At 42.9% G+C, this 26,626-nt stretch overlaps 1 protein-coding gene across 9 annotated transcripts in view; it reads left to right on the top strand.

Annotated features, from left to right (window-relative positions):
- Positions 1–6,672: 6,672 nt before the first annotated feature.
- Positions 6,673–26,626, top strand: part of LOC139530662 (myelin transcription factor 1-like protein) — a 140,007-nt gene continuing 120,053 nt past the window's right edge. For 4 of the 9 annotated variants that reach the window (XR_011666095.1, XR_011666096.1, XM_071327255.1 and 1 more), the window contains exon 1: positions 7,246–7,715. The gene's annotated coding sequence lies outside the window, so the exon portion shown is untranslated. Of the gene's footprint in view, positions 7,059–7,245; positions 7,716–26,626 lie in introns of those variants that run through there. The other 5 variants (XM_071327254.1, XM_071327252.1, XM_071327251.1 and 2 more) reach the window with 2 other exon arrangements.

Raw genomic sequence — 26,626 nt, 5'->3', positions numbered from 1 at the left:
AATACCTCCCCTATAGTGTCAGTTGTTTCCTCAGAATTAAACATGCTATAGGAAGTCCTCTACCACTATGCTTGATGGTAAGGATAGCATAGAACGCATAACCATAGGTTAGTGGCATCCAGAAATACCATGGGATGTGGGTTCTCTTGTAGTTGTTGTTTTGGCCATTTTCTTTGGACAACTATCATCAGATGCTGCTTAGATACATTACAGAGAGGATGATAGATTAGAATGTTGTCCTTCAGATCAGAATTGACTAGCTTTTCTACACTGGTGTTATCTTTCACATCAAGGACTGATAAGGCTTTCAAGCGTCGTTTGATGTTGCGAACATCTTTAGGGGCTTGAAAGTAACACCGGTGTCGTTTGTTGCCGTGTCCTTTACTCATAGCCCAATCACAAATCTTCAGAAGCACCTCTGATATAGAGCATCCCTGAGAAAGCAACAACTCCACAAGGGACAGAAGCTCAGGATCAATGCGGTGACAACCCCCTGTTTTGCGTCAGCATAGTCATGTCCAATGTGTTTTACCATTTTGTGTACGACAGCACTTTTAAAACCAGTGTCCCTATCAATTCGGAAAGAAACATAGACCCCACACCAATTAGCCCTAGTGTCACATGGTTTTCCTATGCGTCACCCTATTGGTTTGCTGCTTCATTCACATGAATAGTGGAAGTATTCATTACTGGGAGAGTGAACTGCTTTGAATTAGGTTTTGGTTTCTGTTTGAAGCTTCTCTATGTACTTTCTCAAAAATTCCTCATCTCCATCTATAAAGGACAACCTCACGTTCAAGCCTCTCATCTTTCTCTTTTTTAAGACGCTTCTCAACTCCTCTCAACCGTACCCCCTCCATTTCCTGTAGAAAAGACAAATGTTGTAAATTACAATAGAAAAAAGCTCATCCAGAGATAAGAATGAATGAACACTTCAGGCTAATCAAACAAAATCATGCACAATTTAAATTGTTATAGTTCCACTTCTTCAGTAGGCTATAGAACGTAAAGTCATAGCTGAATGTACAGTTGAAGTCGGAAGTTTACATACACTTAGGTTGGAGTCATTAAAACTCGTTTTTCAACCACGCCACACATTTCTTGTTAACAAACTATAGTTTTGGCAAGTCGGTTAGGACATCTACTTTGTAATTTTTCCAACAAATGTTTACAGACAGATGATTTCACTTATAATTCACTGTATCACAATTCCAGTGGGTTAGAAGATTACATACACTAAGTTGACTGTGCCTTTAAACAGCTTGGAAAATTCCAGAAAATTATGTCATGGCTTTAGAAGCTTCTGATAGGCTAATTGACATCATTTGAGTCAATTGGAAGTGTCCCTGTACCTACAAAAGCATCTATATCCACAGTAAAACAAGCCCTATATCGACATAACCTGAAAGGCCGCTCAGCAAGGAAGCCACTGCTCCAAAACCGCCATAAAAAAGCCAGACTACCATTTGCAACTGCACATGGGGACAAAGAGCATACTTTTTGGAGAAATGTCCTCTGGTCTGATGATACAGAAATAGAACTGTTTGACCATAATGACCATCGTTATGTTTGGAGGAAAAAGGGGGAGGCTTGCCGGCTGAAGAACACCATCCCAACCGTGAAGCACAGGGGTGGCAGCATCATGTTGTGGGGGTGCTTTGCTGCAGGAGGGACTGGTGCACTTCACAAAATATATGGCATCTTGAGGAGGAAAATTATGTGGATATATTGAAGCAACCTCTCAAGACATCAGTCAGGAAGTTAAAGCTTGGTCGCAAATGGGTCTTCCAAATGGACAATGACCCCAAGCATACTTCCAAAGTTGTGGCAAAATGGCTTAAGGACAACAAAACCAAGCTATTGGAGTGGCCATCACAAAGCCCTGACATCAATCCTATAGAAAATTTGTGGGCAGAACCGAAAAAGCGTGTGCGAGCAAGGAGGCCTACAAACCTGACTCAGTTACACCAGCTCTGTCCAAAATTCATCCAACTTATTGTGGGAAGCTTGTGGTAGGCTACCCGAAACGTTAGACCCAAATTAAACAATTTAAAGGCAATGCTACCTAATACTAATTGAGTGTATATAAACTTCTGACCCACTGGGAATGTGATGAAAGACATAAAAGCTGAAATAAATTATTCTCCCTACTATTATTCTGACATTTCACATTCTTAAAATAAAGTGGTGATCCTAACTGACCTAAGACAGGGAATGTTTACACGGAGTAAATGTCAGGAATTGTGAAATACTGAGTTTAAATGTATTTGGCTAAGGTGTATGTAAACTTCCGACTTCAACTGTATAATATTATAGGCATTTTGCCATTTTACTGCTCATACCAGCGCTCCCCTCAAGCTAGCTAGCTATACACTAGTTTGACAAGATGAGACAGATGGTAGAACTCAATAAGCTTTGTTGGCCTCACTTGTGCACACTAACATTCAATCACTGAGATGAAGCTGATCTTGAGGCTGATATATACTGAATAGAAGACACCATCTGCATCTACACTATGAATAAAGACTGTCCCAAGATAAATGTGAGCACCGTAAGGTTTTACAAGAGTCAATTTCAACACAGTTTCGATTTGGTTTTAATAATTTTGATGTCGATTGAGATCGTTTTCCCTCCCCCCAATTAAAAAAAAATCATATTTTTGGGAGTGGCAACAGCGATTTAGCGCCACTGCTAAACTACTATAGCGGAAAGAGTGACTATTGATGTAGCTAGCTATGCGGATCTGTTCAACTGTTGTTCGAAGACTTTGCATCAAGCTAGCTGGCTTACTAGTTGCAAAAACTAATGTTTCACAGCAAGCTTCTTACTGATGTTGCAAGCTGCCCTGGCTAACAGCTAGTTATCTAGCTAGGTAGTGAGTTAGCTAGCTAACATAGATACCTAACATAGCGAGCTACATGGGTTGACGACTCATCTAGCTAGCTATGAACTAACGGTACACAGCAAGCTAGGTGGCTGTGTTAGCTAGCAAGCTGTATGATTATCTGTCACAAAAAAACAAGCTTCTTACTGATGTTACAAGCTGCCCTGACTAACATAGTTATCTAGCCAGCTAGTGAGTTAGCTACATGGATTGACGACCCACCCACCTAGCTAGCTAACGTCAGCTAGCTATTGCTACTGTTGTTTGACACTGGTTGTTATTATTGTTGTATTAGTCAGGGCATATTTAGCACTGTAAGGTGGTTGTTACCTAAAAAAAAGTATTTGTAAAAGTAACATTAAGTAGCTTACCCATTGTTAGGTTCGTAGTAGCAAGCAATAGTGCTGCGAATGCGATTACTGAATCTGGTAATTCCAACAATTGACCTTGAGCAAGCCAAACATATTCCTTCTATCCCCTGGGCAGAGTTGCCCTAGGAACAAAGTTGACAGCACTTTGGTTGAAATACAGTACCAGTCAAAAGTTTATACACACCTATACAAAACTCAAGAGTTTTTCTTTATATTTTTACTATTTTCTACATTGTAGAATAATAGTGAAGATATCAAAACTATGAAATAACACATATGGAATCATGTAGTAACCAAAAAAGTATTAACAAGTCAAAATAGAAAATTGGGAAAGCATTCCTCATGAAGCTGGTTGAGAGAATGCCAAAGTGTGCAAAGCTGTCATCAAGGCAAAGGATGGCTACTTTGAAGAATCTCAAATATAAAATATATTTGATTTGTGAAACTTTTTTGGTTACTACATGATTCATATGTGTTATTTCATAGTTTTGTTGTCTTCACTATTATTCTACAATATAGAAAATAGTAAAAATAAAGAAAAACCCTTGAATGAGTAGGTGTGTTCAAACTTTTGACTGGTACTGTATGCTACATTTAATTGTATTTTTAGAGGGAAAAATATGTCTGTTTTCAGTAGCAGCTCCGTCATTGATGGGTGACGCCCTTAAGATCGGTTTTTTGTCAATATTGTGAACAGATACTGTAATCACAGATCTGCAACATATGCTTAAACAACTTGAGTATTTGCTGTGCTAGATCTGAGTGATAAGGTTTGCATTATACATGTTTTATGTTCTAAATCTAGAAAACATGCCAAAATACTAACGAAATTAGCCCTGGAGTATTGAATAGTGATACAGTATAAAACAAAAAATAGATATGTTTGGAGATTTGTATTACGTATTTGAATAATATAACATTCAAGGCCTTTAAACACTTGTTGGACAATAACTGTAAAAATGAAATGCCTTTTATGGTGTCTGATGGAGCTGACATAAATCCAGTTAGTTGCACTTCATGACAAAATGTTTTTGGGGAGGTTGTTCCTTTACTGATACTTTGGTCTATCAAAACATATATTTCAAATGTTGATAATATTAAGACAACTATTTGGGACTGTCCCTTCTTTCAAGAATCCCTGAGCTCTAAAACAGCCCCGCTTAACTGGGCTACGCCACTGACCATGCCCTTTAGGAAACTGCAAGCTTAATTTATCACTGGGGTTATTTCCGGTTTGGGATTTTAACTTCATTTATTGAACTGTTTTTATGAGGCTAGGTGTGCTGTTCACAACTTGACCTACTTTTGGGGGGATTAATTGGGCTACTTCGTCTAGCCTTACACAACACACATCCCTGTCCCGTTAGAGTAAGAATTAGGGGATATCCGCCACTTCTTTTCTGATGGAGGCGCTTTCGCCGTCACTGGGCTCCGTTAATTACTCTCTCGTCGGCTTTCCACGGCCCGTTCTGACATTTGACTGCAGCTAATTTGCTGATTAATCTCATTAACGTGATTACGGGAGGGATTTGGGTCCAGCTGCCTTTGTGCGCGTGAAATCTACTGGCTCGGGGTTTGACTGTCTGTTACTCCACTCGTCTCACCCGCTCAAGTCTCTATCTCTATCTCCCCTCTATCCCCCTGTGCTGTCCGCTATTTCTTTCTCGTCCTCCTCTTACCATCATCTCACGGCTTGAGTTTGACGTGGTGATTTGCCGCAGGTTTCTCCCTCGTAGTCCTGTCTGTCCTTTTCAGCACCTGGAGCTGTCTGCCGCCAATTGCCGCCTTCTCCTGTCTCTGGTGAGAGGGACTTACTGCGACGTGAGGGACCTACTGCGATGTGAGGGACCTACTGTACAGTACCCGGTCACTAGGAGAAAGATCTCCTTATATGACAGCAAAGCACACAATCTACAAATTATAACCTACAACTCAATGACGAGATGCTGGTTAACTGTTCTCAATTTGAAGCTTGCACTAGCCTCCAGCGCACGGAAGGGGTTGAAAATAGAAAACTGTTGGTTGCATTATAAATTAATTTAAACATTCATGATTTGATGTGATGATTTTCTTATTATTTCAGTCAAATAAATTGTTATTTTTTAAACACACATTATTTTACCTTTTTGTTTGTTTGTTTGTGACCCCTGACTGCAAAGTAAATGAATTGTGCTTGATTGGCATTAACATACCCAAATACGAATTTGAAATGATAATACTGAGTCCCCTCAGGGCTCCCATGTCCCAATCCACTGGAGTACTTATCATGCCTAGTCACTCACTGCTAGCCTGGCAGCATTACTAAAGAAAGCTCTCTGCTTGTTGATTCTACTAAATGTATGATTTGTTAATTGTTATTTTGGTGATCAAAACAGAATATCAGATGAATCTATCATACTGTAGATAGGCTATACTCAAAGAGCAAAATATTTAGTATTTTGTGGTGTTTTCATAAACTGTCTTATTTTCTCTTGTCCTCGTGTATTTTCCTATAACTATTCTTTTGAATATGAACAATGTAAAGATTGGTGGAAAAAATGAATGGAATAATATCCAGCCTACATTCTCTCATGGTTGTTGTCCCAAGCTACACTCTTAGAAGAAAAGGTGCTTTGAACCTAAAAGGGTTCTTCGGCTGTCCCCATAGGAGAACCCTTTGAAGAATCCATTTTGGTTCCAGGTAGAACCCTTTTGAGATCCATGTAGATCCCTTTCCACAGAGGGTCTTACATGGAGTCCAAAAGAGTTCTGCCTGGAAGCGAAAAGGGTTTTACCTAGAACCATAAAGGGTTCTCCTATGGGGACAGCCGAAGAACCCTTTTGGAATCCTTTTTACTAATAGCTACTTTGGCAATTCATTCGAACTCACCAGTCGAATTAGCACTTCTGCCGGTCTGAAATGAATCTCATTTCTAATCTAATTATGATGATGTCTCAGGGACCAAATTAGCATACCTGCATTTGCATATCTGGGTAAATATGAAAATTCATGTTCTGTTATTCACTTTTCATTCACACAAGAGTGGCTATGAATGTCAGCACTCTACGACAGGACATGATTATACTGTAAATATGTCCTAGGTTTGGGCCAATAGGTTCTCCTGACTCCCTGTGTTGGCTGAGAACAAGGCTAGCCTGCTTCCCAAGTGATTTATCTTGTCTCCTCCACCATGCTGCTGCTCAACATAGTTCATTTTAAAGCCCAGCCTGGAAAACAGCCTTAATTAACTGTGTGAAGTACAATTCAGCAGCCTTCCTCTATATTCTACCATCTTACTGCTCAAGGTTCCCCTTACAGCTGAACCGCAGACTTGTCACACCCCCCCTCCCTCCCTCCTGAGACCCAGGGCCCGTGGGAAGAACTGACGCTGGGAGCAGACAGTCTGCAATCCTGAATAGTTGTAGGAGCGAGAGAGAGGCAGAAAGAGAAAGAGAGATAGAGAGAGAGAGCAGTAGAGCTAGATTGTGGGAGAGGTAGAGAAACAGGGATACATGTTCTACTCATATACATACATATACAGAGAGCGAGAGCGAGAGCGAGAGAACAAATCCAGGCTGGAACAGAGAGAAGTGACAGTATTTTTAGTCTTCCTCAACCCTTTCTTTCTCTTCCCAACACTCACACACTCTCACACATACATACACTCACAGACGCACACTTGCTTTAGGGTACCAGGCGGCTTGGCGTTCTTCTTTGATGTTTTTGGTATTCATCAATCTCGGTACGGTGTGCTGTGCTGTGTGCGTCTCGCAGGGTGAGGAGTCTGTCTGCGTGGCTGTCTGAGGATGCCAGTAACACTACGGTAAGCCACACACTTCTCATTCTCTCCCTTCTCTTCTGTTCTCTCCTTTGCTGCAGTCCCTCCGTCACAGTGGGGTAGCTAGCCCCTGCCATGCATGTCCTTTGCTTCTCTTTTCCTCTCTTTTCCTCTCTCTCTCTCTCTCTCTCTCTCTCTCTCTCTCTCTCTCTCTCTCTCTCTCTGTCTGCCACTCCACTCTTTCTTCCGCTGTCTCTCCTCTCGGCTGTGCACTCTCTCACCATCCTTTCCTTCCCTGCCTCTCCTCCCTCGTTCCCTCCATCTCTTTCTCGCCCCTTCGCTTTGCCTCATTGGTGCTGCCCTCATTCCTTTTTTTCCATTAATCTCCAGGCCCATTGGTCCTCTGCCTTCAACCATTATCTCCTCTCCTCCTTCCCTCTCCCTTGCTCGGTCTCTTCCCTCTCCTCTCTCTCTCCCTTGTTCCCTCGTCTCCAGCCGACTCTCAAGTCATAAAAACTGATTTGCATACAGGAGGAGAGGAGAAGTTTGTAGGGAGCACTGTGAGTGTGTGAGGGGAAAAGAACGAGTGAGAGAAAAAGAGAAGTAGAGAGAGAGAGAGAGAAAGAAAGAGAGCAAAAAAGAAAGGAGGACAGACTTACTGGAGCATAAAAAAGTTTGAGAGAAGACTGCATTTTGAGACTGGTGGGTTACTCTTCTTTCCTTCTTCTTGTGAGCACTTCGGCTTCTGTCAATATTAAGTGAGTTTGATAGGAGTAAATTGTCAAAAGAGAGTTATAGCTATAAAATTGAGAGAAGGATATTTGTTAGGTAGGATAGGGAACTATGCAGTATTAGAAAATCACCTTCCTTGAAATGCTTGAGTTTCAGGTATTACAGATATTTTATAGATATTTTGAATATTTATAGAAATATGTGTACTCTCTGTATAATGTGCTTTAGTTTGGAAGCCATGATGCCAAGCTTTGTTTAGCTAAGTTGTTTGATTGAATGGCAAGTACAGTGTTGCACTGCTTTTGGATATTTTTACTTTTGGCTGGATTTTGATATTGTTGATATTCACTTTTTATTTCGTTGCAGATATTGTTTTGCCTTTTGACTGCTCTATATTGTTATAATTCTATAGCATACAGTTATCTTTGAAAGGAAATATTACATTTCAGAGGCAAAGTGTTGCATTGTTTTGAATCCACACAAATAGCTAACTAATAATTAAAAGTGGGAGACATACGCTCTGCTTGTAATGGGATGTCCCTCAACATTATGCAGTTTATGGGAATAACTTGTTTTGGTGGTACAAAGCTTACCGTACTTGAACTCCAGTCTTTTTCTATTATGCTGTTTTTATTTTGGCAAAATCCGTGTGTTGTCTTGTTGTTAGAAACCTTAATAAAATTACATATGATGTATTACGTTATTATATTTAAATGCATAATACTATTATGTAGCATAGAAACGCACACTGGCAAGAAGTTCCTGTTCTCGTGACTTAGCCACAACTGTCCGGGCTCACGAAGTCACACACACACATTCACAGACACACACACGGGCATACACACGCACACACCAGACTGTTCACACATACGTCCCTGTCCTTTTGGGCTCAATTCCTCCTACACACCTTCCCTGGCTCGCATGTGGGAAAACAACATGCTGATGTATAGTCTGGGCTGGTGATCGCCGCCATGCCACAGAGCAGAAGGTTGAATCACTGCAATCTGTTTATCAGGGCGAAGAAAACAGACCTTAACATCAAAGCTCTGAGAGAAAATGAACTGTCTGTCCTCTTTTTGTTCCACAGATGTTCTAACAACAATTGACTTTTGTTTTTGAATAATGACGGAAGTGATAATTATGTCTACAAATGTCTGGAAATGTAGAAATGGAAATCTAATGGGTTCCAGAAACAAAAAGTGTTTTCATGTCATTGCTGGATTATTATTCACATTCGATTTTAACAGAAATATTTGTTTTGATCATTTTGAATTTTCCTACAGCCTTGTGGTTACGTTAGGCATGTAGAACTCCACAATATTCTGTACATACTGTACACACCACAGTACTTAGTGACAGTCTTTTATAGAACTGTGAGGAGACCTGCTGTATGGTGAAAGGATGTTCTGGAGAATTTACAGGTTACTGGATGAGAAAGGAAAGGTATTGCTTATCATGAGACCGTGTTCAGTGTGTTGGTTTGTGAAAGGTGACATAATGTATTTTTTCACAAACATCTTTACTGAATTTAAAAGTAATCCAAAAGTAATCATCTCGTTTTTCAAAAGTAAGTGTAATCTGATTACAATGTGTAATCAGTTACTGCCCAAACCTCTGTGTGTGTGTGTGTGTGTGTGTGTGTGTGTGTGTGTGTGTGTGTGTGTGTGTGTGTGTGTGTGTGTGTGTGAGAGAGAGAGAAACTGTGTGTCTCACTGCGGTGCCTAACGTGCTTTGCTGTGCAGGATGAGGACAGTGAGACAGCCAAATGTGATTAAATTATAGAGGGATAGCACGCTCCCTGGCTCTCAGTGTAACCATTTCCCCGGGAACCCCCTCCCTTTATCCAATTCAATTAAATTCAAGGGGCTTTATTGGCATGGGAAACATATGTTAACGTTGCCAAAGCAAGTGAAGTAGATAATATACAAAAGTGAAATAAACAATAAAAATTAACAGTAAACATTACACTCACAGAAGTTCCAAAAGACTAAAGACATTACAAATGTCATATTATGTACAGTTGAAGTCGGAAGATTACATACACTTAGGCTAATGAAACAAAATAATGCACAATTTAAATTGTTATAGTTCAACTTCTTCAGTTGGCTACAGAACGTAGTCATAGCTGAATGTACAGTTGAAGTCGGAAGTTTACATATACGTTGGTTGGAGTCCTTAAAACTAGTTTTTCAACCACTTCACAAATTTCTGGTAAACAAACTATAGTCGGTTAGGACATCTACTTTGTGCATGACACAAGTAATTTTTCCAACAATTGTTTACAGACAGATTATTTCACTTATAATTCACTGTATCACAATTCCAGTGGGTCAGAAGTTTACATACACTAAGTTGACTGTGCCTTTAAACAGCTTGGAAAATTCCAGAAAATTATGTCATGGCTTTAGACGCTTCTGATAGGCTAATTGACATAATTTGAGTCAATTGGAGGTGTACTTGTATGATGTATTTCAAGGCCTACCTTGAAACTCAGTGCCTCTTCGCTTGACATCATGGGAGAATCAAAAGAAATCAGCCAAGACCTCAGAAAAAAAATTGTAGACCTCCACAAGTCTGGTTCATCCTTGGGAGCAATTTCCAAACGCCAGAAGGTACCACATTCATCTGTACAAACAATAGTACGCAAGTATAAACACCATGGGACCACGCAGCCGTCATACCACTCAGGAAGGAGACGCATTCTGTCTCCTAGAAATGAACGTACTTTGGTGCGAAAAGTGCAAATCAATCCCAGAACAACAGCAAAGGACATTGTGAAGATTCTGGAGGAAACAGGTACAAAAGTATCTATATCCACAGTAAAACGAGTCCTATATCGACATAACCTGAAAGGCCGCTCAGCAAGGAAGAAGTCATTGCTTCAAAACCGCCATAAAAAAGCCAGATTACGGTTTGCAACTGCACGTGGGGACAAAGATCGTAATTTTTGGAGAAATGTCCTCTGGTCTGATGAAACAAAAATAGAACTGTTTGGCCATAATGACCATCATTATGTTTGGAGGAAAAATGGGGATACTTGCAAGCTGAAGAACACCATCCCAACCGTGAAGCACGGGGGTGGCAGCATCATGTTGTGGGGGTGCTTTTCTGCAGGAGGGACTGGTGCACTTCACAAAATAGATGACATCATGAGGAGGAAAATACCGTGGAAATATTGAAGCAACCTCTCAAGACATCAGTCAGGAAGTTAAAGCTTGGTTGCAAATGGGTCTTCCAAATGGACAATGACCCCAAGCATACTTCCAAAGTTGTGGCAAAATGGTTAAGGACAACAAAGTCAAGGTATTGGAGTGGCCATCACAAAGCCCTGACCTCAATCCTAAAGAAAATTTGTGGGCAGAACTGAAAAAGCGTGTCCAATCAAAGAGGCATACAAACCTGAGTCAGGAACACCAGCTCTGTAAGAAGGAATGGGCCAAAATTCACCCAATTTATTGTGGGAAGCTTGTGGAAGGCTACCCGAAAAATTTGACCCAAGTTAAACAATTTAAAGGCATTTCTAACCAATACTACTTGGGTGTATGTAAACTTCTGACCCACTGGGAATGTGATGAAATAAATAAAAGCTGAAATAAATCGTTCTCTCGACTATTATTCTGACATTTCACATTCTTAAAATAAATGGTGATCCTAACTGACCTAAAACAGGGAATTTTTACTCTGATTAAATGTCAGGAATTGTGAAAAACTGAGTTTAAATGTATTTGGCTAAGGCGTATGTAAATTTCCGACTTCAACTGTATATATACCGTGTTGATAACGATGTACAAATGGTTAAAGTACATAATGGAAAATAAATAAGCATAAATATTGGTTATATTTACAATGGTGTTTGTTCTTCACTGGTTGACCTTTTCTTGTGATAACAGGTCACACATCTTGCTGCTGTGATGGCACACTCTGGTATTTCACCCAGTAGATTTGGGAATTTATCAAAATCGGGTTTGTTTTCGAATTCTTTGTGGGTCTGTGTAATCTGAGGGAAATATGTGTCTCCAATATCCATCCCTTTATGCAGCAGTCCTCTTATTCATTCACCCTCAGCATCTCAAGGATTCCACATAATCAGAACAGTCTCAGGAGGCAAGACAGAAAATCAGTGGGATTTGAAAATATACCGGGTCACTTTTGGCCACATTACTGTGAAATTACAGGACATGGAAGTGTTGAGGTTCTTATCGAAATACATTTGTTTGTTTTCAAAAAGTAATTAAGAAAGTTTGATTTTAATCAATTTTGAATAATCCAATTATTTATTTAAATACCATTGATATCTATTTCTTCCTGATAATAATATTGCTTTTGTTGATTGAGTGCTGTTGGAGTATCTGGATAAAATAATAGGTTTTGTTGATTAAAGGTCCGCTATCGTGGGCAGAGCGTATTAGTGCTCTAAAAATTATACTTTCTTTACTGATTTCTTGCAAAACAACATCTGCACAGAATAACCTCTGAACCATTGTTAGCAGTTTCTATATTTCTATTCCTGGTAGCGGGAAAGAAATTATGTATCTCTACAATAATGACTGCATCACTCCAGTGGGTTGAAACTGAAACACATGTCCAAGACATGCATCTTTAATTCTTTACAACATTTTGTGTGTGTGGGGTAGTGTGTATGTGCGTGCATGCGTCCTTGCCTGTGTATGTGTCTAAGGATCTCCAGGCTTGCGTGTGAGTAGCATGTCCCCACCTCTAAGCAGACTAATGAATGAGCATTAGGCCTCATGGGAATTCTATAAATGCTCAACCTACTGGGTCATATAGCTACACGCCAGTTAGCCTGTCTGTGCTGGGTTAAAGATGATAGCATGACTAAGGTAATGTTAGCTTGTCTGAGGTCAGTAGAAGGAGGTCACACAGCCAAACTAACATCATTCTCTGTGCTGGGTAGTTGGGTCACATAGCAACACGCTAGCTAGGACTGCCTGGCTGGGCTGTGGGACAGCTGTTTTTAAATGTATTTTTATTTAACTGGATCACGGGTCATATAGCTACACGCCAGTTAGCCTGTCTGTGCAAGGGTTAACAGGCATTACCCACCTAGTGGGCACAGACGTCCATTCAACAGCTATTCCATGTTGGTTCAACATAATGCCGTTGAAATGACGTAGAAACAACGTTAATTCAACCAATGTATGCCGAGTGGGCAGGGATTGTGATGAATAACTCTCTGTTATCACCCAAACAGCATCCAGGATCCAAACCGTTTTATAATCTGTTACATTCACTGATAAAATTGATTCTTAATTCGACCGTTGATATATTTTATATTACAATATTCCGTTACTCTGCAAATGGTGGTCCTCAAGAGCTTTAGAAGGTGATTTTGTGTTCCCCTGAATAGAAAAGGGTGGGAACCACAGCTATAGGGCGTTATAAATCTGCTAGCATGACTGTGTGCAAATGTTAGATTGTCTAATGTGGTGAAGGAGGTTAGCATGACTGTGTGCAAACTGTCACCCTAACAAAGTGAGATTGGCATTAGCCTGAGTACCAGTCTCTTAAGCTAACATTCCACTCATTGCCACTCCTTGTCATTGCCAAAGAGACTGGCCTTTCAACAATCTTCAAATTTGAACATTCTGTCATTAATGACCTCGAGGAGATCAGAGGATTTGATCACAGCTATCATCCAATCATAATGTTAATGCTAATTAGACTGATAGGAAAACTTTCTAACTTAATACATGCATTTGATTGGAAACAATCTAACATTGGGCATTCTGACGTAATACATTTAATTGTAAACATAAATATTGGGAGCAGGGAGAACAGAGGATTCCCGTTTATTGCAATACTGTGTCTTCAGAAAGTAGTCAAACCCCTTTACTATTTACACATTTTGTTGTGTTACAGCCTGAATTAAAAATGTATTACATTTAGATTTGGTGTCACTGACACACAATACCCCATAATGTCAAAGTGACATTTTGTTAGTAGAACATTTTTGAAATTAATAAAAAATGTAAAGCTGATATGTCTTGATTCAATAAGTATTCACCCCCTTTTTATGTGAAGCCTAAAGAAGTTCAGGTGTAAAAATGTTCTTAAGAAATCATATAATAAGTTGCATGGACTCATTCCGTGTTCAATAATAATGATTAACATGATTTTTGAATGACTACCCCATATCTGTACCCCACACATACACTTATCTGTAAGGTCCCTCAAATCGAGTAGTGAATTTCAAGCACAGATTCAACCACAAAGACCAGGGATGTTTTTGAATGCCTTGCAAAGAAGGGCACCGATTGGTAGATGTGTAATTTTTTTTTAAAGCAGACGCTGAATATCCCTTTGAGCAATGTGAAGTTATTAATTTGGCTTTGGATGGTGTATCAATACACCCAGTCACTACAAAGTTACAGGCATCCTTCCTAACTCAGTTGCCGGAGAGACAGGAAACTGCTCAGGGATTTCACCATGAAGCCAATGGTGATTTTAAAACATTTACAGAGTTTAATGGCTGTGATATGAGAAAACTGAGGATGAGTCAACAACATTGTAGTTACTCCACAATACTGACCTAAATGACAGAGTGAAAAGAAGCCTGTACAGAATAAAAATATTCCAAAACATGTATCGTTTGCAACAGGGCACTTAAGTAATACTGCAACAAAAATAGCTAAGAAATAAAGAGTTATGTTTGGGGAAAATCCAACACAACACATCACTTAGTACCACTATTCATATTTTCAAGCATGGTGGTGGCTGCATCATGTTATGGGTATGCTTGTCATTGGCAAGGACAAGGGAGTTTTTTAGGATCCAAATAAACGGAATACAGCTATAAGCACATGCAAAATCCTAGAGGAAAACCTGGTTCTGTCTGCTTACTACAGACACTGGAAGACTAAATCGCCTTTCAGCAGGACAATAACCGAAAACACAAGGCCAAATCTACACAGGAGTTGCTTACCAAGACGACATTGAATGTTCCTGAGTTGCCTAGTTACAGTTTTAACTTAAATCACCTTGAAAATCTATGGCAAGACTTGAAAATGGCTGTCTAGAAATGATCAACAATCATCTTGCCAGAGCTTGAATGATTTTTTAAAGAATAATCGGCAAATATTGTACAATCCATGTGTGCAAAGCTCTTAGAGACTTACCCAAAAACACTCACAGCTGTAATCGTTGCCAAAGGTGCTTCTACAAAGTATTGACTAAGGGGTGTGAATCCTTATGTCAATTAAATATTTCTGTATTTAATTTCCAATAAATTAGCAAACATTTAAAAAATATTGTCATTATGGGGTATTGTGTGTAGATGGGTGAGATTTTTTCTTTATTCAATCCATTTTTAAATCAGGCTGTAACCCAACAAAATCCTTTCTGAAGGCACTGCATATATATTTTTAATTACTCAAAATAAGTGACCAAACTACTATATATTGCTACTTCTGGGACAAGCATTGGGTTAGGAGAATGGTTTAAGAGCTTTAAAGGAATTCAGAGGATGGAAGAGAGAGAGGCCAGTAAGGATGCCAGCGGAGATGCATGAATTGCGTAAGAAGGGAACAGTGAAGGCAGAGGTGTGTAAATTAGAAGTGAATTCATAGGCTGGGCTATTAGGCCTAATCCACCATCCGCATGCTAGCCTATATATTAGGCCTAGCTTACTACTGTGAATTTAGGCGACCACTACCTGTGCTATGCAATCTCTGACGCACGTTTTGTGCCAATTAATTGAAATTGAGCTTTGCGCCATTTTAATTAAATGTGCAATAAAAATTATAGTGCCTACGCCTATTTAATGAAACCTTCACAAAGCAGGGAATCCCCATTCCCCACTGAGCTATTTTTTGGAAATGGCAAGTTCACTTTCTCATCCATAAACGTATATCAAGTGCACGTGCCAGCAGCTCACATCAGCATGATGAGGGCCCTTTTCATTAGGAGGGACGTCTAACATTTCCTCAGTTTAAATGTTAGACCTATGGGGACGCCTATACGTTTGTCAGCCAAGCATAAGTGATCGTTGTAGCCTTTTATCGTCTAGACACGATGTTGAAATATTTTCACGCCCACAATAAAAACCACAAGGCTTCCGTCATATAGGCCTACTCAATTCAATGAAAAAACAATCAAGAATTACAGGGGGGCATTTTGGACAAGTGTATCCGGTGCAAATCGGACTTCCTCTGGAATAGGTCACGTGCGGATATTTCTCTGGAAGGTGGCACATGCTAATTACACAACGTCTATAGTCGTACTAGAGCAGTCTGACACGAACAAGGCAGAGTTGGCTGGTCACATGACAGTGTGACCTGATTGTGAGTTGTGAGTTGATGAATAAGGTCCTGGATGAGGGTGTTCCTCCCTGTAGAACGTGTTTACCCCGGGCCACCCAGGGGCCTATCTACACCACCCAGGAGAGGATCACACAATCCCCCTGTGGAGACAGATAAACAAGCTTACAGCCCCCTCAGAGCACCGCCCACGACACAGTATCTGACGCACACTGTATTTATAAACTACATATACTGTACATCAGAATGATGAGGGGATGGAGGTTTATGCTTATGATGATTCATAACCAGGATCAAATCAATTAGGCCTTGGTCTGGATTCATTTTAAACATTTGAATTATGACTACGTCCACAAGTAAACCACTGGCTGGATGTTGAAGAGACATTGATGTGCTCTTGTGATCACTGAATGTTGTGGTTCGGCTGGTTTTGTGACAGGATAAATCCAAGGTAAATTCTGTCAATACTGGTCCTTCAGTGATGTGAGAAAGTGGGCTCTAGTGTGCCTCACTGGTTCATGCCAGGTTTCTGTAAGGCTTAAGAGTCAATGTACTGATGAGTGAGTCGACCAAACTTCCCCACATATGGATAGTTGGTCGTAAAATCTTATTAGAGGGCCAGATTAAGCTACCAGATTACTAATACCTATCCAATCATTGGAGATTTTACCAGAAGTGCCTAGAGGAATAGGACTATAGGTGTTGATTTGGAATTGGTCATCTGTCTAAGAACACATTACCTCGCTATCCTCTCCTCTCCAGCCCTTTCCTCTCTGAGACGGAAGCGACCCTATAGCAGCCCCACGTCTCCTGGCTTTCTGGGGGGAACATGATGTATTTCCTGGAGGGCAGGCCAATTAAAAACCAATCAGGCCTGTTGGAGCGTGTGCAGGGTAATGGGAAAGCCAGGAGAGCGGAGGAGCTCGGTGATTAATGGACACTTTCACCTTGTGGCACAACAAGTCCCCACGGGCATTCATCACCTGGGACACCACTCACCTAATCAGGGCTGGGCTGGCACCCAGCACCCACGCCCATCCAACGTTGTCACTACCAGACACATCTGCATGAGTTACACTGGCTGTGGCTGGCTGATAATGCAGTGGATAGGAGCTGGATTGGTCACATTCCTCCTGGGTTATATTGTTAGCCAGCACAAATTCAAGCCAACGAAGGTATTAACAGTGAGAGGGCTGTTCCATTTCAGGAGCTGCACTGACCTATTTCACACAAGCAGACAGGCAGGCGTAAATAAGAATTTTCATATCCTGGTTTGGCCTTCCACCGTTAAGTAAACAAATGCAGCTCAGAGAACTTAACAAAGCGCATAGGGGCCTGCAGTTAAGCCTGTTCACTTCATAATATCATTATGATCAATCCAATATTTGAGTGTTGTCACTGATGGTAATCAATTATACGTGTTTTAGTTGATCATAATCAGTATTTAGCTTTCTTTGCCGGCTAACAGAGGACCGACCAAATGGTGGGACAGCATTTTGAATATTTGTCCCTGTAAACCTCACCTGTAGTGTTTTCTCTATTCCCCCATCCTTCCACCTACACATACCTTCTGAGAGGGAGGCAGCCGTGTGACGTCGTGAGAAAGAGGGAGAGGCATCGCTAAGATATCTCAGACATGCTAATCCCAGCGTGCCTGCTGGCTGTTTTTAACCTCTTCCTATTAGGTGTCTGTTACACTTGAGGTGCGTGCTTCTGTCACTTGAAAGAAAGAGGAAAGAGACGGGGAAAAAATAAAAAAGGGGGAAAATGAAGGGAGAAGGTAATCCCCCCTACCTCGTGCTTGGCTGGGGGAAAGCGGTGCGACATTGGAAAACGATTAGAAAACGCCAATCCATTATTCATTAGTTAGATTGGGGAGGGCGCCCGCTCCTTATGTGTGTCTGGTCTTCAAATCGGATTTGTCGGTTTTGATCACTGTAAAATCTCCCAGTTGCGCGGTGGCAATATTGGGCGAATATTACACTGTCTAATGGGTAATTGATAACGGCAAGTGACACCAGATGGGATGAATGGACAGATTGTGGGAGGAGGAGGCATGGAGGGGGAAGAAGGAACGACTATTGAATATGGCTGTGCATGTAGTGGATACATGCATGGTTTCTTTTCTTATTTGATTCAACCTTTACCTCCATCAAACAATCCATGAACCTCTTCCAAGGGAGACCTGGCCAATGAGGCAGCTTCAGTATAAACGTAGGAGGACTATGTTACATGCAGAACATACAATCAAAACAGCCTTCGAACAATCATGGCAAAAGTGAAAAGTCATGCAGACTTTACTGGGTCATTATTGTAAAGAGAATGTGTTCCCAATGATTTTCCTTCTAAAATAAATGCAAAACAAATACATTTAATTTTGTGTATGTGAAAATTCAAATCTTGAGCTGTCCTTGTATATGCTGCTGCTTCTGCTGTGTGTGTGTGCATGTGTGTGTCTGGGCTGTTGGACGTGACGGTGTTTGAGTCATTGTGTGTCTGAGGGTGGCCTGGCCCCAGCCTTCGGCTCCGGTTCAGAGGATAGCAGCAAATGAGAGGTGTCACAGGATGACAGGACAGGAGCACTCACTAGCCTCCTTAGGAATGACAGGCCCATCCCAACACCGCTTCATGTGCGGGCGCACGCACGCACGCACGCACGCACGCACGCACGCACGCACGCACGCACGCACGCACGCACGCACGCACGCACGCACGCACGCACACACACACACACACACACACACACACACACACACACACACACACACACACACACACACACACACACACACACACACACACACACAGCTCAGATCAATAGTACAGTAGCAGGTTCTAGACAGGGAGCCATTGTTTGGCCAACATATGTTTTAATGATTTGGGTTCAATTTGACCACTTACTACCTGCCTCGACTAGACAAATCAAACTCTGAACTGAGGAATGCTGCTATGTTTGTTTCAGGCAACAATTGGCGTGCACTTATTTTTGATGATGTGTCAAAACTCCCTTCGAAGTGGTGAGATTGGGCTGGTAAGAATAAGCGATCGATTTGTTTTCAAGCCACTTTTTGGACCCCTTCATGGGTGAAGACAGCTGCAGTTTAAAGAAACACATGTATCGGTAAACCCAGCGCAGACAGGTTCCAATGAACAACACACAATCATGCAACCTCTTCAAAAAAAGACAAGGTGATTTCTTAGTTAGAAGCTTTACTTCTCTACATTCTTACTGTCTGATAAAACGATATCTGGCTGAATGAGATACGACCAAATTTATCCAAACAAACAAACCCATTGTTATGGTACTACACTTCAATAATCCTGTTTCGGCTGTTTACTGTTATATAATGAGTACATTATTGCAGAGATGTGAATGGTTACCCACTTGTGGTGTTGAACTGATAAACCTTAGTTTCAGCCCTACAACAAGGCCACACATTATGAAAAAACACCTATATAACAATCAGAGCAGGTGGGCTGTTGTCAGGATTGCCACTGGTTACATTGACACGTCCCTAACAGGGCAGACCCTTTAGCGACGTTAGCTTACACATGCTAGTGTGGAGAGTGTGACTGGTGTAGAGACAAAGAACAACATTTACCTGTCATCCAGTGGAGGCTGCTGAGGGGAGGAGGGCTCATAATAATGTCTGGAGAGGAGTTTAATGGCTGGGATGGAGTGAATGGAATGGTATCCAAACGTATTTGATACAGTACCATTCCATTCCCTCCATTTCAGCAATTATTATGAGCCGTCCTCCCCTCAGCAGCCTCCACTGCTGTCATCAGACTACAGTATATTCCAATACACTGGTGGAGCTAGGGAATGGACCCAGCAGCGTTGCAGTTCTTGACACACTCAAACCAGTGCGGCTGGCATCTACTACCATACCCAGTTCAAAGGCACTTGTCTTGCCCATTCACCCTCTCAATGGCACACATACACAATCCATGTCACAATTGTCTCAAGGCTTAAAAATCATTTCACCTATCTCCTGCCTTTCATCTACACTAACATCAATAAGGGTTAATAGCTTTCACCTGGATTCACCTGGTCAGTCTAAGTCATGGAAAGAGCAGATGTTCCTAATGTTTTGTGCACTCAATTGACTATTTGGCAAAGTGAGGAGGTTGGATGCAGTCTATAAACTCAGCCTATAGTACACTTACTTCCTCATAGATTATACGTGCTGCCTTGTATTGGATAATCCGACATCCAATTTTCAGTTCCCAGTTCTACAGGCATGCACACACACAAACAAACACACTCACAGACAGAGATAGACAGATCGAGACAGATATAGAGAGAGCCAGAGAGAGAGAGGGGGAGGGAGAGAAAGAGAAAGACACACAGAAAGGGAGGGAGAGAAAGAGAGCGTGTTGGTTGGGACTGGGAGAGTGCTAGAGGACAGATACAGCTCCTCAAAGTAGGGCAGTTCCACCTGGTACCTGGGGGCCTCACCCACATCCCCAGAAACCGCTGACACGACACCACCGGGGCCCCTCTCAAGCCCTCTGTCTCTTTCTCATACACCCCCCCTACTTCTCCACCCCTCTGTCTCCTTCTCTCTACCTTCCTCCACTCTCTATATATTTCTGTATTCATGTCTCTATCCTTTTACAACTCTCTTTTACAACCCCTCTCTTTCTCTCTTCCTATACCACATGTTCTCTCTCTTCATTTCCTCTCCTCCCATGTGCTCCCCATCCTCCCATTCCCAAACGAAACCTGCAGATACTTTCCCTAATGTTCCCACTTAAATATGAACAAAATTGTTAAGAAGGATCTCATTTCACATAAGTCTCACCTCTTTGCTCATAATGCCAAACAAATGATTCCTTTCATAAATTCAGTGTATATAAATCCACTCAGAGTAGGCCTACACTGCTACAGTCTTCTCTTTTTTTTTTACCACTGTCTCTGTTTCATCCCAAAAGAAGGTGCTGCCCCACTCTTGTAGTGACCTCCTTTTCCCGCTTGGCCCAGAGTTTTTGGATGTGAGACGTTTTAAAATAGCTCTGTACAGCTAAGCGTGGCAAGCTCATTTCCATCTTGCATAACAGACTTTACATTCCTTTTGCTCTGCCTTGCTGCCAGTAAGATGCTACACTGAATATCATCCATTTAGATGTAACACAAAATATGAAATACTACAAATACACACCACAAAAACATCAACATCTATATACAAACCTATATCACATTTTCAGTTTAGCATACATGACACTTCGTGTCTATTTTGTGTATCGGTAGGTATCTATAGCCTATACTGCCACTTATTTTATGCCGTTTCCTCAGGGATAATGAGCATCCATATTTCAGAAAATCATTATTTCACTCATTGCTGTGCCTCTATCTCAAGGTCTGCTGGGCACCCTTCGTCTATGATGGAGAAAAATTTAACAGATGGAATGGATGATTATTTGATCTGTAAGAGCACTGTGTGGGCTTTGTAGCGGCCAGTGTGTGTGTGTGCGTGTGTGTGTGTGTGTGTGTGTGTGTGTGTGTGTGTGTGTGTGTGTGTGTGTGTGTGTGTGTGTGTGTGTGTGTGTGTGTGTGTGTGTGTGTGTGTGTGTGTGTGTGTGTGTGTGTGTGTGTGTGTGTGTGTGTGTGTTTGCGCGTGTGTGTGTGCATGCATGTGTGAGTTTGTTTGTGAACAAATTTTAAAAAGTAATTGGGATATTCATTACAATTATGTATCTCTTGTTGTTCTTAACACTGGAGTTCTTTGGGGTTAGGATAGCTCCAGGGCTGATTTGGAGTGAGGGGCGCTCCTATCTGATATGTTTACACAGTCCATCCTACTGCTGCCCTCTGGTCTCCTCTGCCCCATTCCAACACACACACACGCACACGCACACGCACACACAAGCACAAGCACACGTGCGCTGAAATAAAAGATCCCAGAAACGTTCCATAAACTCAAAATGCTAATTTCTATTAAATTTTGTGCACAAATTTGTTTACATCCCTGTTAGTGAGCATTTCTCCTTTGTCAAGATAATCCATCGACCAGACAGGTGTGGCATATCAAGAAGCAGATTAAACAGCATGGCCATTGCACAGGTGCACCTTGTGCTGGGGACAATAAAAGGCCACTCTAAAATGTGCCACACATGTCTAAAGTTTAGAGGGAGTGTGAAATGGTCATGATGACTGCAGGAATGTCCACTAGAGCTGTTGCCAGATAATTCAACGCGTCCCTGCCCAGTCATGTAAGATCCATAAATCAGGTTCTACTGAATTTATTTCATTTGTCTGGCTTCCTCATATGAACTGTAACCCAGCAAAATCTTTAAAATTGTTGCATGTTGCGTTTACATTTTTGTTCAGTATATATGTCTTGGTGGACATTTCTATGTGGATAGGGGATGATAACAGAAAAGTATACATTTCCTCAAGCACTGATCCAACATAATGGTTCTTAGATGGTATTGATGGAAGCAGCAGCGTTTTACCTAAAATCTTCCATCTAATTCACTGCATTGCTGTAACGTCCCATATAGTATTCACGGCAGCGTCTCTCCCTGCATACAGTGCAGTATATTAGCCCTGACATGACTGAGGCTCAGTATGGCATGACGGCCCCTCTGTCCCCTCCCTGTAGTGCGAGGCAGGGCTACCTGTCAGGCAAGGGTCACACACACGCAGACACACACACGCACACCAGTGGAGGCTGCTGAGGGGAGAACGGCTCATAATAATGGCCGGAACGGAGCCTCTGTCTCTTTCTCATACCTCCCTCCCCTGCTTCTCAAACCAAGCATGTTGATGTATTTCGGAGTTAAAACTTAACCTTAAACACTTCAAAATTTGACATTTGCAACAACTTCTACATTTGATTTTTAAGAAACATGGATAAACGTCTAAATATGACATGAGACTATGAGAGCTAGTTGCACAGACACGCAGACACACAGACACACAGACACAGGGGTGAAGGTCTGGCTGGTGTTGGCTGTGCGTGACTGGCGGACACACCTGTCAGCAGTGGTCTATAGGCATGAGCCTGATGCTATCTGACGGCTGGCTAGGCTGTGATGTTATGTGACGGCTCTGGGTGCGTGGGCGTGTGTGTGTGGTGACCGTCTGGGTGAGTCAATTTTATGTCTCTGCTCCTCAGCTCCCCGGAGGACCCTGTCACAGGCTGGTGGTGTGTGTGTGTGTGTGTGTGTGTGTGTGTGTGTGTGTGTGTGTGTGTGTGTGTGTGTGTGTGTGTGTGTGTGTGTGTGTGTGTGTGTGTGTGTGTGTGTGTGTGTGTGTGTGTGTGTGTGTGTGTGTGTGAACGTGTGTATATGTGTGTGTGCCGCTTACATACTGGCCTTAATTATGTTTGTATGTGTTTATGTTTGCATACAGTGCCTTCAAAAACTATTCCTACCCTTTGACTTATTCCACATTTTATAGTGTTATAGCCATCTACACACAATACCCCATAATGACAAAGTGAAAACATGTTTTTAGAAATGTTTGCAAATGTACAGTTGAAGTCGGAAGTTTACACACACCTAGGTTAGAGTCATTAAACTCATTTTTCAACCACTCCACAAATGTCTTGTTAACAAACTATAGTTTTGGCAAGTCATCTACTTTGTGCATGACACAAGTAATTTTTCCAAAAATTGTTTACAGACAGTTTATTTAACTTATAATTCACTGTATCACAATTCCAGGGGGTCAGAAGTTTACATACACTAAGTTGACTGTGTCATGGCTTTAGAAGCTTCTGATTGGCTAATTGACATCATTTGAGTCAATAGCCCTATATCAACATAACCTGAAAGGCCGCTCAGCAAGGAGAAGCCACTGCTCCAAAACCGCCATAAAAAAGCCAGTCTACGGTTTGCAACTGCACATGGGGACAAAGATCATACATTTTGGAGAAATGTCCACTGGTCTGATGAAACAGAAATAGAACTGTTTGGCCATAATGACCATCGTTATGTTTGGAAGAAAAAGGGGGAGGCTGGCAAGCCGAAGAACACCATCCTAACCGTGAAGCACGGGGGTGGCAGCATCATGTTGTGGGGGTGCTTTACTGCAGGAGGGTCTGGTGCACTTCACAAAATAGATGGCATCATGAGGAGGAAAATTACGTTGATATATTGAAGCAACCTCTCAAGACATCAGTCAGGAAGTTAAAGCTTGGTCGCAAATGGGTCTTCCAAATGGACAATGACACCAAGCATGCTTCCAAAGTTGTGGCAAAATGGCTTAAGGACAACAAAGCCAAGCTATTGGAGTGGCCATCACAAAGCCCTGACATCAATCCTATAGAAAATTTGTGGGCAGAACCGAAAAAGCATGTGCGAGCAAGGAGGCCTAAAAACCTGAGTCAGTTACACCAGCTCTGTCAGGAGGATTGGTCCAAAATTCATCCAACTTATTGTGGGTAGCTTGTGGTAGGCTACCCAAAACGTTAGACCCAAGATAAACAATTTAAAGGCAATGCTACCAAATACTAATTGAGTGTATGTCTACTTCTGACCCACTACTATTATTCTGACATTTCACATTCTTAAAATAAAGTGGGGATCCTACCTGACCCAAGACAAGGAATTGTTACTAGGATTAAATGTCAGGAATTGTCGCGTTCGTTGAAATGAGCGGACCAAGGCGCAGCGTGTATAGAGTTCCACATGTTTATTTAAATGAAACTCAACGAGAGACAGCTGCCTCTGATTGGGAACCATACCCGGAAAACAAAGAAATAGAAAAAATAGAATGCCCACCCAAATCACACCCCGACCTAACCAAATAGAGAAATAAAAAGGCTCTCTAAGGTCAGGGCGTGACAGTACCCCCCCCCCCCAAAGGTGCGGACTCCGGCCGCAAAACCTGACTCCATGGGGGAGGGTAGCCTCGGTGGCGGCTCCGGTTCGGGACGTAGACCCCGCTCCGCTCGCTGATCCCTCCGCTTCTGTGGAACCCGGATTGTGGATCGTCGCCGGAGGCTCCGGACCGTGGATCATTGCCGGAGGAACCGGACCGTAGATCGTCGCCGGAGGAACCAGACCGTAGATCATCGTCGGGGTCACCAGACCGTGGATCGTCGCCGGGGACTCCGGACCGTAGATCGTCGTCGGGGACTCCGGACCGTAGATCGTCGTCAGGGACTCCGGACCGTAGATCGTCGTCGGGCACTCCGTACCATAGATCGTCGCCGGAGGCTCCGGACTGGGAACCCTCGTAGGAGGCTCTGGACCACAGACCGTCGCTGAAGGATCTGGACCACAGACCGTCGCTGGAGGCTCTGGACCGCAGACCGTCGCTGGAGGCTCTGGACTGCCGACCGTCGCTGGAGGCTCTGGACTGCCGACCGTCGCTGGAGGCTCTGGACTGCAGACCGTCGTTGGAGGCTCTGGACTGCAGACCGTCGTTGGAGGCTCTGGACTGCAGACCGTCGCTGGAGGCTCTGGACTGCAGACCGTCGCTGGAGACTCTGGACTGCAGACCGTAGCTGGAGACTCCGGGCCATGGATCGTCACTGGAGGCTTTGTGCCATGGATCATCACTGGAGGCTTCGGGCCATGGATCATCACTGGAGGCTTCGGGCCATGGATCATCACTGGAGGCTTCGGGCCATGGATCATCCCTGGAGGCTTCGGGCCATGGATCATCACTGGAGGCTCCGGGCCATGGATCATCACTGGAGGCTTCGTGCCTGGAGCAGGCACAGGACGTACCAGGCTGGAGACACGCGCTGGAGCCCGGGTGCATGGAGCTGGCACAGGATATACTGGACCGTGGAGGCGCACTGGAGGTCTGGAGCATATAGCTGGCACAACCCGTCCTCACTGGATGCTCACTTTAGCCCGGCAAGTGCGGGGCGCTGGCACAGGACGAACTGGGCTGTGAAGGCGCTCTGGAAACACAGTGCGTAGAGCCGGCGCAGGATATCCTGGTCCGAGGAGGCGTACTGGAGACCAGGAGCGCTGAGCCGGCACAACCCGTCCTGGCTGGATGCTCATTTTCGCATGGCAAGTGCGGGGAGCTGGCACCGAGCGCACCGGGCTGTGAATGCGCACTGGAGACACAGTGCGTATCACCGCATAACATGGTGCCTGAGCGGTCACACGCTCCTTAAAGCGAGTGCGGGGAGTTGGCTCTGGTCTGAAACCTGGCTCCGTCAACCTTCCCGTGTGCCCCCCCCCCCCCCAAAAAAAAAATTATGGGGGCTGCCTCTCGTGCTTGCGTCGTGGTTGCGACCCCCGGAGTTGTCGTTGATGCTCCTTCGCTGCTTCCGCCTGCTTCTCCGGCAGGCTTTCATATCTGTCCAATACTTCCTCCCAAGTCCAGGCTATTCTCTCCTCAACCTCCTCCAAAGACCAGGATGCCATCTCCTCCCGGGCACGCTGCTTGGTCCAGTTGAGGTGGGATCTTCTGTCACGTTCGTTGAAATGAGCGGACCAAGGCGCAGCGTGCATAGAGTTCCACATGTTTATTTAAATGAAACTCACCAACAAAAACAATAAACAGCAAACGAGACGTAACGACTGGAGTGCTCACAGGCACTACACAAAAACAAGATCCCACAAACTAAAGGTGGAAAAAATGCTGTCTAAGTATGATCCCCAATCAGAGACAACGATAGACAGCTGCCT

Source organism: Salvelinus alpinus, chromosome 9 (genome assembly GCF_045679555.1).
Source record: "Salvelinus alpinus chromosome 9, SLU_Salpinus.1, whole genome shotgun sequence".
Lineage (NCBI taxonomy): Eukaryota > Metazoa > Chordata > Actinopteri > Salmoniformes > Salmonidae > Salvelinus > Salvelinus alpinus.
This window is presented reverse-complemented; position numbering and strand designations above follow the sequence as displayed.